Here is a 12198-nt window from a genome sequence, read left to right as displayed (position 1 = left end):
CTTATTAGGGAAAATATTTTTTTCATGTATGGGATTGCAAGCTTTTGCATTCTCGGGGGGAGCATATTCTCAGATCTGCACTATGGAATTACACTATCTCCTAGATCTTTGTACCTTAGGCCATACCTTGGAGTACCAGGTTTCCTAAATTTTTTGAATATTTATGTAAACCCGGGGTCTTCCTTTTCAAAATAATGCATCATTAAGATATGATCATCATGTGGAAAGCTTATATCTGCACATTAGGGGTGTGAACATGGTTCATTTTTAGTTGAACTGGGAGGAGGAAGATTTGTTCTTGGATTTTGATTTTGGTGTTCAAAAGAAATAATATTTTCAACACACTTGGATGCAAAATTATGTAAAGAGACGAGAGTAGAGCAAATAGGAAAAACAACTGAGTAGAGAGAATAGTTAAGTGATTTGGCTAATGTAGCTAGTTGATCATGACAATGGGATGGCTTTGCAGTACAAGGGAATGAAATAATGGTGAAAGAAGGGGATTCTTTAATAAGTGTAGAAGTAATACAATGTTGCTTTGGGACTCTAGGGATGTCAACCATCCAGGTTTCTTGGAAAGAGAGATCCTCCCACTTTATAACTTGATGTTCCAACTTCTGGTTTGAAGGACCTAATAGGATTAGCGTACTAAACTAAGATTCTTGGCCTGGAGTGTGTAGCACTGTAGGGTACATAGTATTTGTATGTCTAAAATATCCTCGAGTATGGATGGCAATGTTAGTCCTCTTGGCTTTCATATCAAAACCAATAGTTTTGATTTGCAATTTAAGGATGTCCCTTAGATGTTCATCAAAGGCATATATTGAGAAGTTTAGATAACAAACAAAGAAAATGGGACCATTAAGCAACAAAGACACTATCACCTCTCACTATCCCTCTCCTTTCTTGTGTCTTCAGTCTTTGTTTTCATTTAGATCTAGGTATAGAATTTCGGTTAATTTCTAGAATATATTAACCCTAGATATTAATTATTTTTCCTATTGGTATTAATATTCCCTAGGTTAAAATCTATTTCATATTAGAATTAATTTCTCCCTAGGTATAATATTAATCTCATATTAGAATTAATATTATATTTTAAAACAAATTAATATTAATAATATAATTAATGTTAATAATAATATTAATAATAAGAATTAATATTAATAATATTATAGTTAATAATAATATAATTAATATATTGAGGAATAATTATATAATTAAAAATAATAATATAATTAATATAATTAATATTATTAATAATATAATTAATATAATTAATATTATTAATAATATTAATTAATATATTAATAATAAAGAATTAATATAATTAATATTAATAATATATTAATAATATAATTAATATAATTAATATTAATAATATTATTAATATAATTAATATTAATAATTTAATATTCCCTAGGTTAAAATCTATTTCATTTTAGAATTAATACTTCCATAGGTATAAAATTAAATTAATTTCATATTAAAATTAATATTATATACTAAAACAAATTAATATTAATAATATATTTAATATTAATAATATAATTAATATAATTAGTATTAATAGTATTATAATTAATAACAATATGATTAATATATTAATAATAATAATATAATTAATATAATTAATAATTAATATTAATAATATATTAATAATAATTTAATTAATATATTTAGGATTAATAATATAATCAATAACAATAATATAATTAATTAATAATAATAATAATTAATATAATTAATATAAATAAATAAATAATTAATTAATTAATTAATATAATTATTATTAACTAATATATTAATAATAATATAATCAATATAATTAATATTAATAATATATTAATATATAATTAATTAATATAATTAATATTAATAATAATTTAATTAAATTATTTAAGAATTAATTTCTTATTAGAATTAATATTATTTATCAAATCAAAATAAAATTTTTAAAACTTATTAATATTATATATTAAAACAAAACAAAAATTAAAAAAAAAAAAAAAAATTAATATTAAACTATATAAAAAAATAAAATTAATTAAAATAATTAAAAATTATTAATTCAGTCGACAAGTTTGTTATTCTAAATGTTTTATCCTCATCACTATTTATTATTTCTCCGCTGCTCTTCTGTCATCATCATTCTCTCATCCTGAAGATGGATCCCATTTGGGATTTGAAACGTTGGTTCAAAAATGATAAAACTGTGGATTCTCCGGTCAATGATTCAAAACAAAGACACTATTCCTCCAATTAATGAGTCTATAAGCTTATGGTGTGTGAGGTCTCTTACAATGCATAAAACATAGGCATTGATAACTTTATGGACTAGGGCAAAAATACCAACTCTTATGCATTTTATATATAGATTTGAATTGTTTTCATATCAAAGCTATTAGCAAAGTCATAGTTAAAGAATCAATCTCCCAAGTACAATATAATTGTGATGTCATCCAAACCACATCCCTTATACATCCCAAACATATCCAAAAAAAAAGACCCAGAAACATGGAACAACACAATGAACCTTCATGCAAACCATTGCAGGTTGACAATTATCCTCATCTAAAAAGATGTCTAAACATTCCTAACTCTAGAATGTTCACCATTGATTTACTTGGCAACCAAATGAATTCATCTATTGAAGAAGATATATTTGAACAAATTTGTTTTGTGACTAGCAATTAATTACATTAAGTATGGGTTGAAATTTAAACAATTTAAAGAGAAGACTAAATATCCAAGATGACCAATCTAGTTAGCATTATCATCAAGAACCACTTAAATTGACAAAACCTACAACCACTTAAATTGATAAAACCTTAAAGGGGCATAAATTAAACTCACAAGATTCTTCACACATCATTTATTTCACATACTAAAAATTAAATTATAAACTTTGAAAGGTCTTCACACATACATGTATAACTATGCAGATTAATTATTTCAATTAAAATAATTTTTAATACGATTGTTAATTTTAGTTGTTTAAAAGGACCACTCGTATCCTAAGATCACAAGATGTATTACCATACATATGTTGATATTACAACGCGGATAAACAAAATAATAACTAACACAATCACATTAATAAAGGTGATTGATATAAGTCCATAAACTTATATTTATAATTAATATGATTTATATTGAAACTCTAGATGAAATGAATAAATGTCCTGTCAAATTAAAAAATAAAATATTTGTGTTATTTTTTTATATTTGATATTTATATGTTTTATTTAATTGTTTTTGTTTTTAGTCAAAAAGGCTTCACTTTGACTTAGTTTTCAAATTTCTAAATAAATTTTATAAAGTTCATTAAAAATTTGAAAAAATTAAATATTAAACTAAATATTTTGAAAATCATATATAGATTTTGAAATTTTTGAAATTTGAAATTCTATTTTCTGATTGGTTCATTTACATGAAATGAGTAATTTCATGGAGTTTAAAATTGAATTGTCAAAAAAAATATTTTAAAAATAAAAAATCAAAAAAATATTGTATGTCATAACATTTAATAAAAATACACCTATCAAATCTAAATATTTATGAAAATGAATTGTCATTGTATGAAGTACTAAACCAAGTGTCATAACATTTAATAAAAAGTACACCTATCAAATCTATTTTAATATTTATTTTTACTATATAGTTTTACTAATAAAAATATACAAGACAATAAATATAACTATTCATATACTATATTATATTATTTTTAATTTGACAGTGTTTAACTAATAATTGAATAATGAATTTAATTGTAATTTTTTAGTTACAATATTCATTTAAATATAATTTATCTATTTAGACAATTTTTAATTTATTTATATATTATGTGTTTTTTATATGAAAAATATTTTTTTTTTCTCGGCAAAGACTAATTCTATTAACTGAAAAACAAAATAATAATACAAGGGGTCGAGGCCTCGGGCATCATCATCCGAGAGCACTCAGTGCATCAAAACTGTCCTAGGGAAAACCAATTACAGTAGCAAGTGGAACAGATATAGAAACCAGAAAATAACCAAGATGACATGAAGAAGAGGTGGTATAACCACCACTGCAAACAGTTTTTCTTTCTCTCGCGATGTGATCTAATCGCAAATCGCCTCCATGCTCGCTACCTCCGTCGATACTCTTGATTTCTGCCGATTGCGATTCTGCGATGCGATCCGATCGCAAATGGCAAATCGCAACCATATGTTAGTGCTCCACCTTTCCTCTTCTACCAACGCGACGTTGCGATGCGATCCGATCGCAAATTCCATATCGCACCCATATGTTTTGGCTCCGCCCTTTCGCTCCCACTGACGCGACGTTGCGATGCGATCCAATTGCAAATCGCAACCATATGTTATTGCTCCACCTTTTCTCTTCCGCCGACGTGATGTTGCGATGCGATCCGATCGCAAATCGCATATCGAACCCATATGTTTTGGCTCCGCCCTTTCTCTCCTGCTGACACGACGTTGCGATGCGATCCGGTCGCAAATCGCATATCGCACCGATATATTAAGGCTCCGCCCTTTCGCTCCGGCATCCATTAATAATATCATTAATTTTGAATTGAATCACCCGCCTCCGGGTGCTCTTCTCCTTCCTGCTTCATTTCCTTCTTCACAGTATTTTGAAAGTCCAGATATTGGGTTTCAGTGGCTAGTCCTGAAATAGAACCTGTGTGAAGAATCAACCCACATTCCACTCCAATGTTTGCTAGAAGGTCCGCCACTTTATTTCCTTCCCGTCTGATATGCTTAAGAGTGATCGCCCTGTGATTGATGAGCCAAGTTTCGATGAGCTCCAACCTCTTCGCCATTCTCCAACTGCTGCTTACTTTTCTTGAGGGAGTGCCTTGCAAAATTTTGGTGACCATATTTATGATGATCTGAGAGTCGCCTTCAATGACCAGAGGAAGGAATGCCTTGCTTTGAGCTAGAATGAGCCCTTGCCATAGGCCTTCCAGTTCCGCCGAGTTATTGGTGTCCCATCCTTTTGATCCTAAGAAGGTTAGCAGAGGAGTTCCCTTCCAGTCTCTGAAAATTCCTCCAAAACCCGAATTGCCTGGATTTCCTTTCGAGGCCCCATCAAAGTTTAGCTGGATCATGTTCTTGGGTGGGGGAATCCACTTTTCAGGTGACCGACCTATCTGAGGATTGGTTCCTTTGGCTATATGAGTTTGGTTCCACTGAAGGTTCCAATTAGCCCAGATGTTTTGTTCTTGGGGAAGAGAAGGAAAATCCTCCTGGTGCCATGTATGAAGAGATAAGGTTTCCTTGATGTTTTGACAGATGATTCTCCAGAGATTCTCCATAGGGGTAGATTGGTCCTTGAATATTCTTCGATTCCTCTCCTTCCAAATGGTCCACATGAGGAAGCCCGGAATGAGTTTCCAAAGGAAATTTAAGATCTTGCTCTGATAAGGTTTCTGCTCCTAGCTACGAACTGTGGCTATGACATCTTCATGAATTCTTCCTTCCTTTTGACAGCGAAAGCTAACTTTTTCCCAAAGTTTACGCGTTGTGGTGCAAGATTGCATAAGATGCTTTATTGTCTCCTCCTCTTGTCTACAATTTGGGCAAATTGAGGGCCCGTGATAGTTCCTTTTCTGGAGATTATCCCAGGTGAGAATCTTGTTATGACATAAGAGCCAAAGAAAGGTTGAGACTTTCGGCCAGTTGGTAGGGTCCCAAACTTTACTCCAGAGGTTGTCTTTGACCATATGCTCCTTGATAATGATATTATAAGCTTCCTTTGTAGAGAAGGTACCTTTTTCTCCATATCCCCATCTGAGGATGTCTTTTTCCTCCGAGCATTGAATTTTCCTCTTCATTAATTCTTTGTCAAGAGTTTTTTGGGCTTGTTTTGTTTCATTTCTTAAGATTTGAGCAGCATTTAACCATTGCCTATAGTTTTGAGTGGGAGATGGTTTCCAATTTTTTTTTACCTTGTTGTGGTCCTGTAGGTCCTGCTCCGTTATTTGCAAAGGATGAAGAAGGTCCTTTAACTTTGGTAACTGCTGCCAAGAATCCTCCCAAAACCTTGCTGCTTCGCCATCATTGACTTCCCAGAAGCTGTGTTGCTGAATTAAGTTCCTATGCTGCTTGGCTGAGTTCCAAATTAAGGATCCCATGCTGACATCTGATATTCTTATTAATTCTTCTGTGGGGCGATTGTTTTCATATTTCACTGTCCATAGAGAAGCCGAGGGGGTGGATGGCATAGTAGGCCATTTCCACCAAATATGAGCCCCCATGACCTCATTACTATGAGAGGGGTCCTTAAAACTAGTGCCTCCGGCACTCTTAGGAAGGCAAACTGTGTCCCATTTAACCAAAGCCCATTTACGAGTTTGACCTAAGCTGCCCCATAAGAAGGATCTCTAAATATGCTTGATTTCTTTTAGAACCCATTTGGGAGCCGCCAGGATAGTGAACAGGTAGAGTGGCATGGAATGAAGAATGGCTTTGATGAGAACTAGCCGACTCGCCATATTAAGGGTTCGGTGGGTCCAAAGGGAAAGGCGATTCTCCAGCTTTTCTAAGAGGATTTTCCAGGATGAATGTTTCAGGGTTGAGGCTGTCAGAGGAGCTCCAAGATATTTGGATGGGAGAGAAGCAATAGAAAATCCTAGAATGCGAGCTATAGCAGATTGAGTACTTATAGGCGTATTGAAAAAGAAAACTTGGGATTTGGAATTATTGATAGCGGCTCTAGAGGCATCCGAGAAATCTGAAAGTAAAGACTTTAGTTGACGAGCTTCCTGAACCAAGGGATGACCAAAAAGCATGTTGTCGTCAACAAATTTCTGGTGAGTAAAGGCTGATGAGTTATGAAAAGACAAGCCTCTAAGAAGCTGAGAATGTTGAGCCTTTTTAATGCTTCGGCCCAATCCTTTCGCCATTATAACGAACAGGAAGGGACAAAGAGGGTCTCCCTGTCTAATTCCCCGGAAGGTTGAAAGGGAGAAGAAGGGATACCATTGATTAGAACAAAAAAGAAGGAGGAGGATAATAAACGCATAACCCATCTAATCCAAGGGGAGAAAAGCCAAAAGCAGTAAGGGTTTTTTTAATGTACAACCAACTTAAGCTATCAAAGGCCTTTGAAAGATCAATTTTAAGGAGCATACCTGGCTTCTTGAGTTGCTTTAAGGAGTGGATTATTTCATGAGTGAGGATAATACCATCCGTGATCTGTCTCCCTTCGACATATCCAAATTTCTCAGGTGAGATTATGAGCAGGAGCAACAGTTTGAGTTTGGAGGCTATGATTTTGGAGACAATCTTGTAAATAATGTTGCATAGGGCAATAGGCCTATATTTATCAGGAGTATTGGGCTGAGCTTCCTTAGGAATGAGGGCGATGAATGTGGCATTCATTCCAGGAAACATCCATCTCAAAGATCTTGATTCCTCGACGACCTGCCAAACTTTCATTTTGATCAAATCCCAGAAGTTGTGAAAAAAGTTCGAGGTGAACCCATCCAGACCAGGCGCTTTCCCAGCTTTCAATTGACAAACTGCCGCTTCAACCTCCTGCAAATCGACAGGTCTGAGAAGAAGTTGGTTATGCTCCTCTGTAATTAATTTCGGAATATTCCTTGTGATTTTTTCTATGGCAATCGATCTATTAATATTTGGTTCTTGATGCGCCTGCTTGAAATGGGTTACAAATGCGCTTTCGATTTCTTCATGGGTTTCCACTTTATCCCCTTGCTCATTTTGTATGTGAGTTATGTTATTGTTCATTCTGCGCTGGATGGTGGTACTATGAAAAAATTTTGTGTTTTTTTCTCCATCCTTAAGCCATTTTATTCTTGATTTTTGCCTCCATAGCGTTTCTTCCTGTTTTTCCCTTTCTAAGATTTGTGACTCAAGAATTTTTTCCTGTTCTGACAAGTCTTCTGATCAGCCTTCATTTATGATCCTCTGCTGCAGGCGTTTCATATCTTGATCAAGAGCATTCTGAGCCTGAAAAATATTGCCAAAAGAAGTATGATTCCAATGTTTAATCTTACCCTTGAGATACTTGAGCTTCTGTTGAAACTGAAACATCTTGGTTCCTTCTGGAGGCATGAAATTGTTCCATTCTGTATTGATTAGATTGTTGAAGTCCAGATGGGACAGCTAGAAAGCTTCAAATCGAAATGGTCGTCGGATGGTGTTTCCCGGACGAGTCCATTGAAGTGATATTGGCCAATGATCCGATCCAGAGATCGGTAGGATGGACGCAGCAAAATCTCCCCCTAAGTGCAGAGCATTGTCTGATAATAATAATCTATCCAGAAGAGAAGAGACATGCTGCAGCCCCAAGCTTTTGTTATTCCAAGTAAAAAGTCCGTTGTTGAAAGGCATGTCAATAAGCCAATTATTCTGAATGAAATCCTTTAGGTGAATCCCATCCTTGTTCCCATTGTTCCTGCCTCCCCTCTTTTCTTCCAGCCTGGTAATCATGTTGAAATCCCCTCCAAGGATCCACAGAGGGTGCGCTCTAGCCGAGTTGATTACCGAGAGGGTGTTCAGGATTTCTATCTTGTGCATGGTCTCCTGGGGGAAATACACATTGGTAAGATGTCCATATGTGTTGGTCCCTATGCTGTGAAATATTGCTTGGATGAAATTCTTGTTAGCATGAATGCTGTTGAGCATAATAGAGCGAGCGTCCCATAAGACTGCTAGACCTCCAGACGCTCCATCTGCATCTACAACTACATTGTGACCCCCTTGCCATACTTTTGCTGTAATCCTTTCTAAAGCACTTGAATTACATTTTGTTTCTTGCAAGAATAGAATTTGTGGTTTTTCTTGCATTATCATTTTTTTGAGTAGTCTCCCTTTCCCTGGGCTATTAAGCCCTCTAATATTCCATGATATTAACTTCATTGGGAAGAGTTTTGGAGGGAGTCATAATACTTTGTTAGCTTAGAGTATCTGCCTGACTCCACTAACATTGCTCCTATTCTGATAGTTCGTTGAAGATCTGTTTTTCTCCCACGTTTTTTGATGGCTTTGGTTATAACTCTTCCATCCCAAGGGCTTACAGTCTGAATACCTAGAGATTTTTTCCTTTGTGCCTGGGATAAGATCTCCTCTAGATCCTCTACTTGTTGATCTGGAATTTTGTCAAAAAAAAAAATTCTACATGCCTGCTCAAGGCTTTGAATGTCTAGCTCCCCTATGTCTATGTTTTATGGATCCTCCTCCATGAGCTGAGAGTCATTTTTCTCTTCATTGATGTCTGTTGCTATTCTTGAGTCAGATTGTGTGTTGTCTACTTCCATTCCTTGAATGTACCATGCTGGGGCTTTAAGCTTAGCTGAGAAGGTATTTTTGAGCATCGGATCTTCTGGAATCAACTTGGAATCTGTGTGCGCTATTTGTTTGTCCTTCTTTGCTTCCCGCTCTGAGGGAGCTAGATTTTCAGGATTGAGATCAGGTTCACGGGCTAATGCTTCAAAGCTATTGCTTGTTGAAGGCTTGGAAGAGCTGGCTTGAGGCTTCCTGGGATTTGGAGCTGCTTTCTTGTGGTTTTTTTTTGTGGTTGGGAACTTTGGTGAAACCATCAAATTCAGGATTATCAGAAGCGCCTGGGGGTGAGGGTCTTTGAGTTAAAGGACAATCCCTGAATAAGTGGCCCAGGGCATGACATCTTCTACATCTAAACGGCACATGCTCATAGTCAATCAGCTAAATCCATTCATTATCATCGTCGAATAAACTTACCACATCCGGGAGTGCCTTGTTGAGATTCATGTACACGCATATTCTTGCATAAGAGGTGTATCTTTTGATTTTTGTTTCCTCTGCTACTTTGATGAATTCTCCCAGAACATTGCCAATTTCTTGTAAAGAGATTTCCTCCCAATACTCCACAGGAAGCGAATAGAGCCGAATCCAAACCGGAGCCCAGCTAAGGTCCTCTTTGTCAGGGTTGAAGCATTCTACCCATCCTCTGAGATACAAACCAGCGGCATTGAAGAAATATGGACCTCCATCCAATACCCTGTTCTTGTCCTCCAAGTAGTTAAAAATGGCTGTAAAGAATCCTTTAGGCCCTAGCTGCAAGGTAATGTGTCCTTTTGGGCTCCATTTCGCTGCGATCCAACCCGCAGCGCCTTCTCAGTCGGCCATATTCATATGAACTTGCCTATTAGCGCATGATCCCTCATATATTGTATTTGTGCATTGATCCGATGGCTGGGAAATTCTACTTTCGGTCGTTGCTGCCACTGGTTTGCATGTGGTCGAGCTTACTCTAGGCTGTTCTTTGTCACCCTTTTTTTCCATCTGCGGGTTCAGATCCATGCGATCCCCATTCTGAACCTCTGGTTGTTCGCTTTCCTTGTTCTTCTGCCTCTCTTCATCGTTCATTGGGGGAGGCACTTCGTCCTCCCCCCAAGGGGGATTCATAGTTCCTTAAAGTGCTGTAAAGGATTTGAAATAGCGCAATGCTGTCGTATCTGGCTGGTCTGCAAAACTCTGGTGAGGTCTGCCGTTGCAGAAGATTCAGAAACCCTAGTGAGCTAGTCCGCCGAACCCTCTCCAAAGTTGCTATTAGCAAAAATAAAAAAACACACCTTTTATATGAAAAATATTGACGTTGCATTTCAAAATTTATATATTTTTAATTTTTAATATAAATTTTTACACAATAATAACAATAATTTAATTTTAAAAGATCTAAATCTGATATTATATGTAAGGTTGTCTTAAATTGAAGTTTAGGATTACTATATAACATACTTTAGATGCATATAGTTTTGGAGGTTTTTAACTTTATAAACATTTTAATTAATTAAAAGTAACTATAAATTACTTTTTTACATAAAAAATAGCATTAAATAACAACTCTACTTATATAAAGCATTCAAAAACATGTGTTTCCTACTAAAAAGTCACAAATTCAAAACTCGACAAACAACTTTGCTTATATAAAGCATTAAAAACATGTGTTTCCTACTAAAAAGTCACAAATTCAAAACTCGACAAACAATTGAGAAATAAAATAACTATTTAGCTTAACTTTCAATTTTCAAAACCATGATGACATTAATGAATAAGAGGGCTATAATCAATTGCGTAATTGGAATTCAAACACACGTCGATTTGGCTCTCCAGGTAACAGGTGGCCATATTTTTATTTAAATATTCAGTAAACTCATAGTAACGTGCCAGATGAAACGCTTCGTGAGGTGAAATCACAACCATCAAGTAGGTTATTAGGTTATATGACGAAGAATATTTTGTTAGCATTTAATCATATAGATTTATTAATTACAAAATTTAAATTCTGTAAACGCATATCGAGAGGTTGAAATAGGTATACTTATTAATGCAATAATTTTTAGAACAGTTCGATGTGAACCCACAACTTTTTGGATCATAGACTAAAGACATACTCAGTCCAGACCAACTGATCTTTAAATGCTTACTTTAAATATATATATATATAAAAAGAAATAATAGAAATTATATATTTATAGGTTTTTTATCTTGGATTTTAGGCATTTGTGGTTTATTTCTTTTGAGTTAAGTCTTGGAGTTTCTACAGTAATAATTATATTTGTTAATTTTTCAAATCCAATAGGGATCCATCATCAAGAAATTTCTTGTAGGTAGTTTATATTTATATAATAATCTAAGTTATCTGACACGGGGATTTGGGATTCGTAGGATACAGGGATTCGAGTGTCGGATTCGGACAGTTGACCCCGAAACAGGACACGTAGGATTGTTAATATATATATATATATATATATATATTAAAAAATTAGATATTTCTTACACAAATTCCCATTAATGATACAAATTCATTGATTTCAAACATAGATCTTCAGCTAGATGTTAGTTTTACTGTTTACAAAGTTAGTAACATTATATCATGCATAGTACATACAAAATTCAAATATCTACATAAAACCTCACAAACCTCACAACCTCATTAACCCTCACAAACCTCATAAACCTCATAAACTCTCCATCATAAAACCTCAAAACCTCATTTTTTTGGGATTCGAATCCCAAAAATCAGGACACGAAGTGTCCTAACGGGGACACGACGGGATTCGATGGTGTCCTGTTTAGGACACGTGGTGTCCCATTTTAGGATTCGAATTCCCTTCGAATCGTGTCGGATTCGTGGGATTCGAACACGTGGCCTGTTTTGGAGGAATCCAGTTTCATAGAT

Source organism: Pinus tabuliformis, chromosome 2_2, assembly GCF_031772625.1.
Source record: "Pinus tabuliformis cultivar Carrire ecotype Pingquan chromosome 2_2, CPIR1, whole genome shotgun sequence".
NCBI classification, from domain to species: Eukaryota; Viridiplantae; Streptophyta; class Pinopsida; order Pinales; family Pinaceae; genus Pinus; species Pinus tabuliformis.
Note: the sequence above shows the minus strand (reverse complement) of the source record.